Below are 15438 nucleotides of genomic sequence, written 5' to 3' on the forward strand. Positions count from 1 at the left end.
ACCTGGTAAAGACTGATCCTAGAGGAATACATTTAAAAGATGTCAATGCTTTGTTCCTAAGTAAATGACTCAGACATGCTACAAAGCATGGCGTGATCATTGTAATAACAGCAACAACCAACATTTATTATTCATTCAACAAACATTTATGGGATGCCTCTTACATGCCAGGCTGTATTCTGGGCAATGGGAGAAATGGCATCGGAGAAGGTCTGATGTTTCCAGTCTAACCTGGAGACGAGAATGAACAAAAGGGCTATGAAATCACTACAGAGAAAGATGTGATAGACCGCGACAACAGCAGGGGAGGGAGGGGAATTCTGAGAGGGCTTCTCTGCAACAGTGACGTTTGTGATGAGACCTGCAGCCAGCACTGCAGAGATAAGGCTGGGGCTGGCGCCGTGGCTCACTCGGTTAATCCTCCGCCTGCGGCGCCAGCATCCCATATGGGCGCCGGCTTCTAGTCCCGGCTGCTCCTCTTCCATCCAGCTCTCTGCTGTGGCCCGGGAGGGCAGTGGAAGATGGCCCAAGTGCTTGGGCCCTGCACTTGCGTGGGAGACCAGGAGGAAGCACCTGGCTCCTGGCTTCAGATCAGTGCAGCTCCGGCTGTAGCAGCCATTTGGGGAGTGAACCAACGGAAGGAAGACCTTTCTCTCTGTCTCTCTCTCTCTCACTGTCTATAACTCTACCTGTCAAATAAATTAAAAAAAAAAAAAAAGATAAGGCTGAGGAGGTAGAAAACACACAGGTCTTGAGACAACAACTAGGTTGACTTGTTCTAGAATCAGAACAGGCCAGTGTAGCTGGAATGTGATGGTCAGGAGCCAGATCACCCGGAGCCTTGAAGGCCACAGAGGGAACTTGAATGGCAACCTTCAGGAAACGGAATGACGTGGTAAAGCATTTAAGCTCCGGCTGTGGATGGAGAAGGGGTCATAAGGACTCAGGGGTGGAAGACTAGGCAGCTACTTCTGGAAGAGGATGGCAGGAGGGATGAGGTCAAGAGGATTCTGGAGGTGGAACCGACAGGAGGAGCTGATGCATGGGTTGCAGGAGCGGAGGGAAGGAGAGGTAAGGAATGCTTTCCTGAGCCCTCACCCAGCTGGCGTGCACTAAATAAGCCTTTGCATCCAAATATCACATCCGATTTCCAAAACCAAAATTATTAACTCCATGTTAAGGATGAGAGAGAACGCCATCACAAAGAAGTAGAGTAACTTACCCACGTTCAGGGGGGACTAAGTGGCAGAGCCAGGGCTAAATCAAGTATTATTTCTAGAGATCTCAATCCTTACCAAGGTATGACTTTATATAACACAGGATAAGTTAATACTCTAGGAATCTAAAAGTAGCATTGATATTTTCCTGTTGGGCACATTGTTTCTCTCTCTCTCTCTCTCCCTCCCTCTCCCTCTCCTTCTCTCTCTTACCCTCTTTCAGAATTTAGCCCTACAAGTTTCCAGCCAAAGAAGGAAGATCATTCTCACTTCTTCTATAATCACAGTCATATCACCAAATGTAAGCAGAGTAGCCATCCCTTATACATGAGGAACATGCCCCAAGACCTCCAGGGGATGCCTGAAACTACAGATCTTATTGAACCTTCCTTATTTGTATTATTTTCCTACATGTATGTACATACCTATGACAAAGTTTAACACATAAATCAGTCATAAGAGATCAACAATAACTAATAATAAAACTATAATATAAAAGAAGGCATGATGAATATAGTGTGTCTCCTTCTCTTTCTCCAAATATCTTATTGCACCTTCATTTTTTCCTTTAATAGAAGCACTTCACAGCTTATCTTTGGCATATCCAAATTGCCAGCATCACTACTCTTGTGCTTTGTAGCCACTATTAAGTAAAATAAAGCTGACATGAACACAAGCCCTTCAATACTGTAACAGTCAATCTGATAACCAAAACTGTTAATTAGTGACTAATGGGCGGGTCATATACACAAAGGGATCATTCACATGGTGGGCAGGATGGAGCCAGAAGATCCAAGATTTCATCAAGCTACTGAGAACAGCATGTAATTTAAGTTTTCCATTGTTTGTTATTTTCCACCCAATATTTTCAGGCACTGTTCACTGTAACTGAAACTAGAAACGAAGACCACAGGTAAGTTCCTGGATCCTGGATCACTTCGCTGTGATCTTTTAATCCAAGTCCTTAACACATCTGTCTATTCTCTTAGCAGATAATGTCCACACTCAGCTCAATTTTCATTCCTGCAAACCGTCCCCAGATCAGCATTAGCAAACACAAATCTCTACTCTTCCAACATGTTTCTTCCTTAAAAAGACAACACTCAATGGCTTGCCTGCTACAATCAGCTGTGATGCCAACCAAGCACGAGTGGTTAGAACTTTCATTTGATAGCTGTTAAGTAGCTGGGCTGCTCACAATTTGTTCCAAGCCAGTTCAGTGCTGGATGAATCCAGGGAAGTCTGTTCTCCTCATCTAAAGCCCAAGCAGAGCTCAGATCACCAGGAGTCTGACGGGCATCCTAGACGAGGTCAGATCTAGCTAGAGATTTGAACCCTGGATTACATAAAGCAGCATGGAGCCGAGTCCCCCTCAGAGAGCCTGACTGAGCTGATTAATCCACACCCAAGACTGAAAGCACTCAGGCAAGACCAGGCTGCCCCCAGAGACACAGGCAACCCAGGAAAAACAGTTTGTGCAGTAGCTGACCAGTGTGCCTCTGTCTGAGCACGCGTCCCTTTCCAAAGAGCAGGGAATGGCATCTTCCAGCTTGCTCTAGTTCTTTCCCTTTAGAGGAAATTTCATCACAGCAGGTTGGTTGTACCATGACAGATGAGAGATTTCCATACAATTGGCTGTCATGAGGCTGTAAAATGCTTAGCAGCTCCTCACTTCTCGAGAGCTCTACATGTACTAGACCTTCGTAATGCTTCAAAATTTACCTTTTCTGTTTACTGCTCTCACTCCCAAAGTGAACATCAGTCAGGGCTGGGCCAGGTCTATGGTAGGAGCCAGAACTCTATCCTAGTCTCCCACGTGGGTGGCAGGGGCCCAAGCACGTAGGCTTCCTACTGCCATCTTCCCAGGAGCCTTAACTGGAAACTAGGCAGGAAGCAAAGCGGCCAGGACTAGAACTGGTGCCCCAACACGGCGTGCCGGCATCACAGTTGGCCACCTCACCCCACTGCATCACAATGCCAGCCCTTATTACATACCACTATACTTGTCATGATTTTATGGCCATTTTAAACTTTACTTTATTTGAGTGAGGGCTGGCGCCGCGGCTCACTAGGCTAATCCTCCACCTTGCGGTGCCGGCACACCAGGTTCTAGTCCCAGTTGGGGCGCCAGATTCTGTCCCGGTTGCCCCTCTTCCAGGCCAGCTCTCTGCTGTGGCAAGGGAGTGCAGTGGAGGATGGCCCAAGTGCTTGGGCCCTGCACCCCATGGAAGACCAGGATAAGTACCTGGTTCCTGCCATTGGATCAGCGCGGTGTGCCGGCCGCAGTGCGCTGGCCGCAGCGGCCACTGGAGGGTGAACCAACGGCAAGGGAAGACCTTTCTCTCTGTCTCTCTCTCTCACTGTCTACTCTGCCTGTCAAAAAAAATATTTGAGTGAAGTTGAGCATCTTTTCCTTTGGTTATTGTTTATAGCCATTGCTTATTTTCCTTTTGAACTATGCTCATTTTACTTTTTCCTTATTGTATTTAGTGGAGCATTAAGCCTTTGACTATAATGTAAATTAAAAACATGTCATCTCAAAAATAATATAAATTTAAATATATTAATAAAATATTTTAATTAAAAATAACTCATTTTATAAACTCTTTTCTTCCTTCTCTTTTAGATGGTATTTCAATTTTTCAATCCCAAGATATAATTTCATTTAGTTGTGGTATTTATAGTTCACTAAATGAATACAGAACCCCACGAATAAAATGTATATTTAATTACAACAATGACATGAATATTTCTACAACAACTTGAATTTCCCTAGCTCAGTCTCTTTTCCACCATTTATCCCCAAACAAAAATTCTTTCATAACCTTCTCAAATAGAGGAAAGTTGATCTTTGCTAGAATCAAAGTATCACTGAACATGAAAAAAAAAAAAAGTGCCACACAGAAAGTAATATACCAGTGAGCAATTAAGAATATTCCTAGGTGGATGTCTTTGGCCTCAATCAGTTCAGCATTGGTTCATTCATATTTCTAAACTTATTTGTCTGCCTACTCCTTATACACCAGTGAGGCTTCACACATAAAATGGAGATAAGTAAGCATAATTATCTCATGGAGCTAAGGCTTGTGGGGATTAAATGAGACAGTTAGTGTAACGTACTTATTGCTGTGTCTGGCATAGAGATTCTGAATAGAACTAAGGGTAACATTGCTGACAACTGTGGCCACTGAAATACCATGATAAATGTTACTTTTCATAACCTCAGTTTGATCAAAATGTAGTAAGATAGATAGATGGATGGCTACAATAGGAGTGCAAGGTGGCACCAAAAATACAGAAACAATTTTCTAGAACAATCTAGATTTCCAATATTCTTCTCCATTGACAGACTTTAGTTCAATACAGGTCTACTTACCTTATTAATGAAATACAGTTTCTATAACTATTATAAAGATTTAATTAAAACAAGAGAACATTGAAGAGGCATTAGAAAATCTTGCTTTTAACTAATGCAAAGCTTTGTTGAAGAGCCTTATGTGCATGAAACCATTAAAAAGTAAGATGACAAGCATATAATCAGGCTCAACTGCTTAGAGCAGACAAAAAAAAGTACAAAAAAAAGGCTTTAAGAATTATGGAGAGATGGAACTTTATGAAGAAAATGAGGCTTGCACTCCAACTTCATTGGGTAGGAATTTCATGGCAAGAGAGGGTGTGACAGAGAAGAGACTGAACAATATCACATGTGGAGAAGACAGTGAAAGTACAGGTCCACCTTCAGATTCGGATATTGTTTACTTGGAGATTAAAGGGGAAGCGTTCAGAGACGTGGGAGAAAACAACTCTTCGAGGACTGTGGGTGCACAGATAAGGACCAGTATCTTCAGGCTGTTGCTCCTAAGGCAGGTGAGAAAAGGAATTCACTGATTCCTGGAGAGCTTAGAGGAAACTGATGGTTTAAATACATTTTTGTTAGCTACACATCCCCTTGCATTTATTTGTTATGTTGAGCTTTGCAAAGTTCTCACCCTATGGTCTGGCTTTGAGTTTCACCTGCTGCAGCCAGAGATCAGCTGTTGAGTGAGCTCCCCTTCTGGCCCAGGGTTATGTCTACAGTTCAGTGTAGTCAGTTCTAAAGCACTGGTTGAGAAGTCCACATCTCAACGTGCGGAATAACAGCACTACTAATGGAACTGAGCCTAGAGATGTAAAACCTGCCTTGATTAGGGAAAGACATGTGGCTAATGCTTTACCATGAATGACTGATTGACTTTCTTCCTTCTTGGGATCTGATTTGAGACTCTGAAGCTAAACAGCAGCCCTAACATCATGGACTCCCTCATGGAATAGATGATAGGCATATAACAGTGGTCTAGAAGCAATCAGAGGAAGAGAACTGCAAAGCATTAAGGATTTTTTTATTGTCCAATAATATAAAATAGTAATGGATGCCTTCTGATTATGGAAATTGATGTATTGTAATACACACAGCTCTCCAAGAACATGTCCTACTCCCACTTGTTAGAGGAGCAAAATGTTCCCCTCTAGCAGATCTAGGAAATGTTTGGAAATCATGCATGTGAAGCAAATTTATTGGACCCCCAATTACCCTTTGGCATTCTAGTCTGTCGTGGCTACTCTTGGCAAATCAGGCAGTCTGGCTTTAAGTGCGGTTAACAGCACCACATAGATGCAGCACAGCCCTTCATGGCCATAAGACTACGCTCTTCCCATCTGGCAGAAACATAATGCTTTCAATTTGAAGAACATCTTGACTCTGTTCTCTCTAACCACATTAACAGTTTCTTTTCGTAAATCCCTCCAACCTCCTCATCACTGAGTTTCAGCAAGGTAACTGAAATGCTGCACATAGATGAAGCTATTTGCCTCCCATCAGCTGGGGAGCCACGACCTGACCCAAGTAGTCATTATCGGGAGCCACAACAGACTTCAAAGGTGGGAGAAAGACTTCTTGGAGAATGACATCTGGAAGAACCAATACCAGGGGAGTTTATTTAGACAGCCATGGAAGCAGACACTTGTATGAAACATCCTATGATGATGTTACTCCTGAAACTGGAGAGATCATGTCTATCCCTAGGAAGACAGCTGAAATGTAACTCATAGAAAGAAAACTGAAACGTAGCTGGCATGCTGGCACTGGACAAGGATGGCTGTGGTGGAAAGTTGTTTTTAAGGGTGATGTGTTGGTGAGAATGTCATCATAATTAGCAGGTGCTCTTGAAGGAGAAATGCTCCCAACATGAAGAAACCATCTTTCAGAAATTCCTATCTTTATTGCTATCATTCATTTTTGGCCAAGAGACATTTAGATCTCTAATTTATGGACCTAGTTGGAGATCCTCACCAGAAGGAAGATCCCTACAAATTATGCAGAACTGCAAAACATATTTTCTAATGTTTATTATTTACTAACTTTATTCAAAAAGCAGAAAAGCAGGGACAGAGAGAGAGAGAGTGTGTGTGTGCATGTGCGCTTCCATCTGTTGGTTTACTTCCCAAATGCCTGCAGCAGCCAGGACTGTGTCAGACCAAAGCCAGGTGTTGGGAACTCAATCCAGGTTTCCCATGCAGGTGGCAGGGATACAACTACTTGAGACATCACGCTGCCTCCTAGGGTGTACACTAGCGTGAAGCTGGAAGTGGAAGTAGAGCCAAACTCAAACACAGGCACTTCAACGTGGCGTGCAGGCATCCCAAGTGGAGTTTTAACCACTACACCAAATGCCTATCCTTTCCCTGCTTTCGGCATGTGGGAATTCTGGTTTCTTTGCCAATGCCTTCTGAGTTTCGTTATAAGACCTCAGATCCTGTGGTACAGCAATCTGTGTAAAAGACAAATGAACTTCCTTAATAGCTGAAGTTGAAGAGCTTAGCATATGTGATGCTCTCTCCAAGGTACTGATTCCCATGGGGTTTGTGTCCTCAGCTGCCACAAAGTCTCTCTCTGGGCCTGTTTCTATCTGTGGCATCTTGAATCCAGAGCTCTAGATCAGTGCTTCTTCGGGTCAGAGCTGTGGTGTAGCAGGTTAAGCCTCCGTCTTGCAGTGCCAGCATCCCCAGATGGCTCTGGTTTGGGTCTGAGTCCCAGCTGCTCCATTTTCGATCCAGCTCCCTGCCAATGCTCCTGGAAGAGCAGTGGAAGATGGCCCAAGTCCTTGGGACTCCTTACCCACATGGGAGAACCGGATGAATCTCCTAGCTCCTGATTTTGGTATGGCCCCAGCCCTGGCTGTCATGGCCATTTGGGGAGTGAACCACTGGATGGAATCTCGCTGGCTCTCTCACTCTCTCTGTAATTCTGACTTTCAAATAAATAAATTAAAAATAATAAATCAACAAATCAAATAATAAAATAAGTGCAATCAGTGCTTCTCAAATTTTAATGGATTTTCAAATCACCTGGACATCCATTTAAAATAGGAGCCTTATGGACACTCAGTAAGTCAAGCAGATGAATTTCTGCTCTACAGAATCTAAAATGTTTCAGTTTCATTACCTGTGAAATGCTCATTGGGAGTAAACGATTTCTTGGTGGTGAGCAGCTTTATTCTCCTAAACAACTTATGAGGGAGGAGTCATTACTGTGGTAGGCTATCCTGGGAAGGAGTCTGGATCTGGCTCAGGAATGGGCAATTGATTAGTAATGTCTGCCACGTGTTTCAGATAGAAAAAGCATGATAGGCATGTGACATATAAAAAGTCGAATTTAGATAATCCCTAAACTTCCTCATTTCCATGAGTCTTGGAATGAATAGTTGTGTTTAGACCCCTTGGGAAAGAGTGGGGGAAAAGTCTAATGAAAACAAGCACCTTAGAATCTCAATAACTGACAATTGTGGGTTTGTCTGTGTATGTGTGTAGCAGGAACAGTTGTTAAACTCAGACTTCCTGGTTGAGCTTTTCTCTCGAGAAGTTCCCATAATAACACATACCTCTAAACTGCTGGCCTCTGCCAGAGCGGCCCTTCAGCTGTGTCCATGTGGTCAGGAGCAAGGAGACATGTCTGTCATACCACCAGGATTTCCAAGTGCTGCTGTAAAATAAACGATGCGTGGGAGAAACCCAGGTGAGACATGAGGAAGACGTGGAAAGATGGGCAGAAATGTATCTGTCCTCCTTTAACTCCTTTGTTCTTACTCAGTGGAATTTCATACATATTAAGAAACAGCAGAGGCTGGCGCTGCAGCTCACTAGGCTAATCCTCCGCCTTGCGCCGGCATACTGGGTTCTAGTCCCAGTCGGGGTGCCGGATTCTGTCCCGGTTGCCCCTCTTCCAGGCCAGCCCTCTGCTGTGGCCAGGGAGTGCAGTGAAGGATGGCCCAGGTGCTTGGGCCCTGCACCCCATGGGAGACCAGGAGAAGCACCTGGCTCCTGCCTTCAGGTCAGCACGGTGCGCCGGCCGCGGTGGCCATTGGAGGGTGAACCAACGGCAAAGGAAGACCTTTCTCTCTGTCTCTCTCACTGTCCACTCTGCCTGTCAAAAAAAAAAAAAAAGAAAGAAAAAAAAGAAAAGAAAAGAAAAGAAAAAAGAAAAGAAACAGCAGAAACACGTCATCTAAACGGTGAGGTAATTCCATCTGATGGACTGTTATACAGTCATTAAAGTCACCAATGAGAAGGTGCCTCATTAGCACAGTCGGTAGCACGTGAGTCTCATAAAGTCACCAATGAGAAATTTGTAGTTAGAATGTGGAATGCTCACGTTTGAAGGAAGAATGAAAATGGAATATGAAAAGGGTCACAGCTACTAAAATACATGTATGGGAAAGAGGGAAGATGGAGTGCAAATTGCCTCAGATTAAATGGCTGTTTTTGTTTTAATTTATGAGAGTTCTCTCTAGAACTCCCATCTTCTGATTTACACCCCACATGCCTGTAATAGCTGGAGCTGGGCCAAGTCTGAAGCCAGAAACCAAGAGTTCAGTCCAGGTCTCCCACAAGTACGGCAGGAATTCAGTGATTTCAATCATCACCTGCTGCCTCTCGGGGTCTGCATTAACGGGAAGCTAGAGTCAGGAGCTAGAGCAGGTATCAACTCAAATATAGGGTGCAGACATCATTCTTTAAGATTTATCTTATTTCTTTGAAAGAGTTACAGAGGGAGAAAGGGAGAGAGGGAGGTCTTCCATTTGCTGGTTGGCCACAGTGGCTGGAGCTGGGTCAGACTTAAGCCGGGAGCTTCTTCTGGATCTCCCACATGGGTACAGGAGCCCAAGCACTTGGGCCATCTTCAAATGCCTTACTAGGTGCATATTAGCAGGGAGCTAGATCAGAAGTGGAGCAGCCAGGACATGAACCGGCACCTCTATGGGATGCTGGCTCTGTAGGCAGTAGCTTAACTCATCACACCACAAGGCCGGCCCTGGATGCAGGCATCTTAACCATGAGGCAAAATGTCAACCTCAACTGTAATTTTTGAAGAATAAATCCACATATAAAGTTTTTCTTATTTTTCCAAGTTGACTATAATAAGCTTATATCTATATTGCTTTTAAAAAAGAAAATAACTTGAAGAGAAAATTCACTATGTTTGCTTTAAATAAAGGCTTGCCTTGTTAACTACTGCAGCAATTTAACAATAAGGCAAAATGTGAATTCACCCATAATTTTGTTACTTGGAACAAGTAACACTTTTAGTTTATTATCATAAATATATTTAAAAGTTTTGGAAGTATCTATGGCTAAAGTATTAGAATGTAAAACTCAAAGGAAGCTTAAGGTGTTTATAATTAAGAAAAAAATTATGTTAATTCAAAACTCATTATCGCATAAGGTCAGGACTTCAAAAACTAGAACAAGGAATATGATTATAGAAGAACAAGCTCCTTATGACTGGTAAACAATTGAGAGAACAGGGGCAAAAGTTTGGTGCAGCAGTAGAGACACTGTTTGGACACCTACATCCAATATTGGAGTGCATGCATGGTTTGAGTCCCAGCTCTGCTTCTGATCCAGCTTCCTGCTAACGTGCACCCTGGGACGCAACAGGTGACAGTTCAAGTAGTTGGATCACTGTCCCCATGTGGGAGAACTGGATTGAGTTCCAGGCTCCTGGTTTTAGCCTGGCCAAACCCCAGCTGTTGTAGTCATTTGGGGAATGAACCATCATATGGAAGATCCTCCCCCAGTGTGTGTGTGTGTGTATGTGTGTATGTGTGTGTCACTTTGTCTTCCAAATAAATAAATAAAACTTTAAAATGTTCATGTAAAATGGAATTACAAGGTAAGTTTATTTTTAAAAAATAATTAAGGGAGAATAAAAAGAATTAAAGGGGGGTTAGCTCTATGGCACAGCAGGTAAAGCCGCTGCCTGGGGGGCCAGCATCCCATATGGGAGCCAGTTCAAGTCCCAGCTGCTCCACTTTCGATCCAGCTTTCTACTATGGCCTGGGAAAGCAGTGGAAGGTGGCCCAAGTCCAGGCCTGGAGCCCAGAACCCCATCCAGGTCTCCCAGGTGGGTGGCAGAGACTCAAGTCTGTTGTGCATCATCTGCTGCCTTTGCAGGGGCACCTGCAGGAAGCTGGATTGTAGCAGAGTAGCTGGGACTTGAACTGGCGCTCCAATTTGGGATGTTGGCACCTCGCGTAGCACCTTAACCTGCTACACACATCACCTACACCACCACACCCCAAGGTCTTAATGGACCTCAGCTATGTAACAGGTCTTCAAAAAGTTCATGGAAAGAGCATGTTATGAAAAAGCTATGCATGGATTACCTTCTTTTTTTCTTTTTGCACCAAAATAAACTTACTTTTTAATTGCATTTTCTAAGAAATTTTTAAATGCTTGTTTAAGAGGCAGAGCGTGCGAGGAGGGAGGGAGACAGAGTGATACACTGCCACCACTGGTTCACTCCAATGGCTAGGGCCAGGTCAAGGCCAGAGCTGGGAGTGAGGAGCATAATGCAGGTATTCCACGTAGGTAGCAGGAACTCAATTACTAAAGCTATTACCAGTTTCCAAGGACCTGCATTAGCAGGAAGCTGGTATCAGGAGCTGGGGCCAGGAATCAAAGCCAGATACTCCAACATTGGCCTAAACACCTGCCCATCCATGAACTTTCTGAAGGACATGCGTACTCCTCCTTCTCTCTTCCCTTCAGTTTCTGGAAACAGCTTCTCCCTGTCACTGGTCCCTGAGTGTTCACCATTCCTTATCTGTTCCTTTGACGCTGTACACAGCTCTATAAATTGCCCCCTTTATTAAACTCTCTTCCAAATCTCAACTGTGTATGCCTACAAATTGGCAATAGGCAGAGATGGATGTAAAAAATCCTGGTTATACCTAGTAATTTCTATTTCTTTCAATTCTGCTCAAAACTATCTTTAAATGCTATGCTACTGTAATCAGTTGACATTGAAATTTTACTAAAGAATATGTTTATGTTTTGTTAATATGCAATTCAACCTCAAGGCCCCGTGTGGCTCAGTCTCAGCTGAGACACAATCAAAGGAGACTCAAATCTGACTTACAAACTCTGGGTGACGTTGTAGATATTCTCTGCTGACATTTTAAAATGGGCCATCAACATGGCTTGTATAGGATGCCAAGTCGGAATTTTTCCAGGAATTATCTTCAGGCTTCAATACTTGCCTTTGAAATTCCACACCCAGTGCAACTGCTGAAATTTATCATAATCTTCATTTTTGAGGGTTCCTCACCCCAGTTCTGCTCTCCCTGTTCACTTCCACCAACTGCTTGTGAGCCCTTTCCTGGATTTCCAAGGCAGAGGCCACCCTCAAGGATGACCCACTCTCTGGCCCCATCGCTGGACAGCTCACTGTGGAGCCCTGTGTCACCCGGTCCTTCTCAATCCTGAGAGAGAAGCGTATGGCCTTCTGGGAATTATTCAGGTTTAAACAATAAAATAAACTGCATGGAAAATTTCTGACCAATCAAATTCTTCCCTTGACATTGGTGAAAATGTGTTCTACACTCAAGGATCCTCAGCTGAATGGGAACGCCTTGCTCGTCATACTTCAAGCCTGTGGCCTAAACAACTCTGAGTAACCCGAATACACAAATATTATTCAGGACAAAGTTAACTGTCTCCCGTGGGGAGATGACACCACCACTGAGAACAGAGGAAAAAATCACACCAATAGAAAAACTACAGTGATGAGTGAACTCTACTCAATATTTACTTGTTATAAACAAGTTTGCCCAGTAAGGGGAAAACATGATTTTTTCTTTTCTAGTAAGAAAGAAATGGGGAAAAAAAAGCATTTTTAAAGGGAGAAAAGGCATCTCACTAAATCAAGAAAATATGGCAAGTCTGTGGCCAAATCTATGATGAGAGAATATCAAGATGATTCAGATTTCTTTCTATAAGAAACCCAGACTGCAAATCATTAAGCTCTCACATATTAACCTCAAATACTCAGTTCTGTTGCACAGAATTCAGAATAAGCATACAAAATTATAAAATAGATGCTAGCCAAGGATAATTTCATCAATTTTCAATGCCATTCCACAACACAAAGCAAAAAGAAAGGAAAACTCAAGAACTGCACATACTTTTTCTCAAGTTTTAAGTTCCCCAACCAACTTATAGAAGATGCCCCAGCATTGCTTAGCAAGGCCAAACCGAATCACCAAAAGCAAGGAGGCAGAGATGAGAGAAGCAGGCCAGAGATGCCAAGCACTTCCTAAGCCAACCTGCCCCCGAAACCACTCACACAGGACCAAGAAGAAAAAGTCGTTCCTTTCTCCCTTCGGAGTTAACACAAAATCCTGGGACATCTTCCTTCTTAACTCAGTGACAGGCAGAGAATGCCTCTGAGAGAAGACAAGAAATCCACTTAGAGATCTCTGTGGCCACAATCCAGAATGAGTCACGGAGAATTCACCTAGTGGGCAGCAGCTGATCACCCCCAGTGATCCAATGTCCTCATCATCATGCCTCAAATTTTCAACTTCTAGAAATGTTACTTAGATGGAACAGCCCTATAAAAGCGAATACCCTGCCCCTTCTGATTCCCTGGAGCTTTCAAGAAGTACTGAGAAAACTTACTATTACAAGTTGGTGAACTCAAGAGGCTTCCATAGCCTTGGCAACTCATGATGAGCCTTGGGTGATCATTGACATCATAAATAAGAGTGTCAATTGTAAAATCAACAACGAGAGTCACTGTACACCTGCTCCCCATGTAGGATCTCTGTCCTTAATGTGTTGTACTATGTGAATTAATGGTAAAACTACTACTCAAACAGTACTTTATACTTTGTGTATCTGTGTGGGTGCAAACTGTTGAAATCTTTACTTTGTATATTCCAAGTTGATCTTCTATATATAAAGATAATTGAAAATGAATCTTGATGAAGAATGGGATGGGAAAGGGAGTTGGAGATGGGATGGTTGTGGGTGGGAGTGAGGTTATTGGGGGGAAAGCCACTATAACCTAAAGTTTTATTTAATAAATATAAATTTCGAAAGTAAAAGTTAAAAAAAAAAAGATAAAACAAGTGATGGGGGTGTTGCCAGGCCAAGGGAGGGAACTCCATCACAGATGGTAGTCACCTTCCCCTGAGACATCCAGGAAACCATAAAGCAGGGGTGAGATGTCTTGAATGGGCCTTGGCTGGATCCCCCACTAGAATTTCATATGCATAGAAAGCCCAGTGGGAGGGAGAGGAGAATGAGTCATTGGTAACCTGTTCTCTCACAAAGTCTCCAGCTCTGGGGGCTGCCATTGTGGCACAGATGGTTAAGCTACGGGATGCAATGCTGGCATCCCGTAATCAGAGCACTGATTGAAGTCCTAGCCGCTCCATTTCCAGTTCAGCTCCTGCTAAAGTGCCTGGGAAAGCAACAGAAGATGACCCAGGTATTTGGGCTCCTGTCACCAGTGTGGGAGACCCGGACAGCCTGGCCTACCCCAGCCAGCCGTTGGGACCACTTGTTGAGTGAACCAACAGATGGAAGATCTCTTCTCTCTGTCTCTCCCTCTCTGTATCACTCTGCTTGTCAAACAAATACCTAATAAATCTTAAAAATCTCAAACCTGAACCCCGGTTCCCTAACTTCCATCTTGTCTTGATCCTCCCTAGTTTCAGAGGTCTCATCTGCAGGATGGGGTTGTTGTGAGGATTAAATGAAATAAATACAAACTATTTAGCACAGTACCTGGTGCATAGTAAACACTCGGTAAAATTGTGGCTTTGGTATCATTTCCCACTCCTTCACTTACACCTCTGCTGTCTCCCCTTTTGATACTTGGAAGTTGCTCCCTCAAAAGCCTTCTTGAGCTCAGCGAGCGTTGCCTGGGAGAATCCTGTCCTTTCCTCTCCAGAGCCAGTCTACTATTGACGTTGGCTACACATGCAATGATTTGATACCTCTCACCCGCTCCTTCTCCAAACCACCTCCCTCCACGCCTCACACGACAAGCCAAAGTCAGCTGGAAAACTAGGTAAAATGTAAAAATCCATGAAGTCAGCTGTTTCCAATTATAAGCATAATAGAATAATCATACCCACAACCTCCTGAACTGAAGGAGAAAATTGCATGTGAAAATATTACAACATGCAACAATAAGAACGAATTGTGTGCTCTGCTTTGAAAGAAAAAAAAAAAAAAGAGAGAGAAAAGGAGGGAGGAGCTGTACACCCTAACCATGGGAATTGTGGCACAACCGAACCAGCATTAGCTAGAAGAGAATTCCAAGATGCCAGGGCACGGCTTGTTTGGAAAACTGAGCACCAGTCTGCAAATCAGAACCAGCTGGAAGATTCGATCTAAAACAGATCTGGCCATGGAAAGGGAAAATCTTAAGCTGCCTCAAAACTGCCTCTGTCAGCCTGGCCTTGGACTAGCAAGAGACGCAGCGTGGACCCTTTGGATGTAGACTTTTTTTTTTTTTTAACTTTTATTTAATGCATATAAATTTCCAAAGTACGACTTATGGATTACAATGGCTTTCCCCCCATACCGTCCCTCCCACCCACAACCCTCCCCTTTCCCACTCCCTCTCCCCTTCCATTCACATCAAGATTCATTTTCGATTATCTTAAGATACAGAAGATCAGCTTAGTATACATTAAGTATGGATTTCAACAGTTTGCTCCCACACAGAAATATAAAGTGAAAAATAATAGATGATTTTTTTAAATGATGATGAAATCAGAGCAGACCTATTGTCATGTTTAATCCCAGTGAGAGTCAAGTTGGGAATTGATAATTTCTTTTTTTTTTTTTTTTTTTTTTTTTTTTACAGAGGATCAGTTTAGTATGCATT

General features: G+C 43.3%; 1 long non-coding RNA gene across 1 annotated transcript in view; it reads right to left on the reverse strand.

Moving 5' to 3' along the window:
• Positions 1 to 3077, reverse strand: part of LOC103351265 (uncharacterized) — a 57885-nt gene extending 54808 nt beyond the window's left edge. Inside the window, exon 1 of the long non-coding RNA XR_007910280.2 lies at positions 2940 to 3077. This is a non-coding gene — a long non-coding RNA (uncharacterized lncRNA). The remainder of the gene's footprint in view (positions 1 to 2939) is intronic.
• Between the last annotated feature and the right edge of the window lie 12361 nt (positions 3078 to 15438).

The sequence above is a fragment of the Oryctolagus cuniculus genome, chromosome 12 (assembly GCF_964237555.1).
Source record: "Oryctolagus cuniculus chromosome 12, mOryCun1.1, whole genome shotgun sequence".
NCBI lineage: Eukaryota > Metazoa > Chordata > Mammalia > Lagomorpha > Leporidae > Oryctolagus > Oryctolagus cuniculus.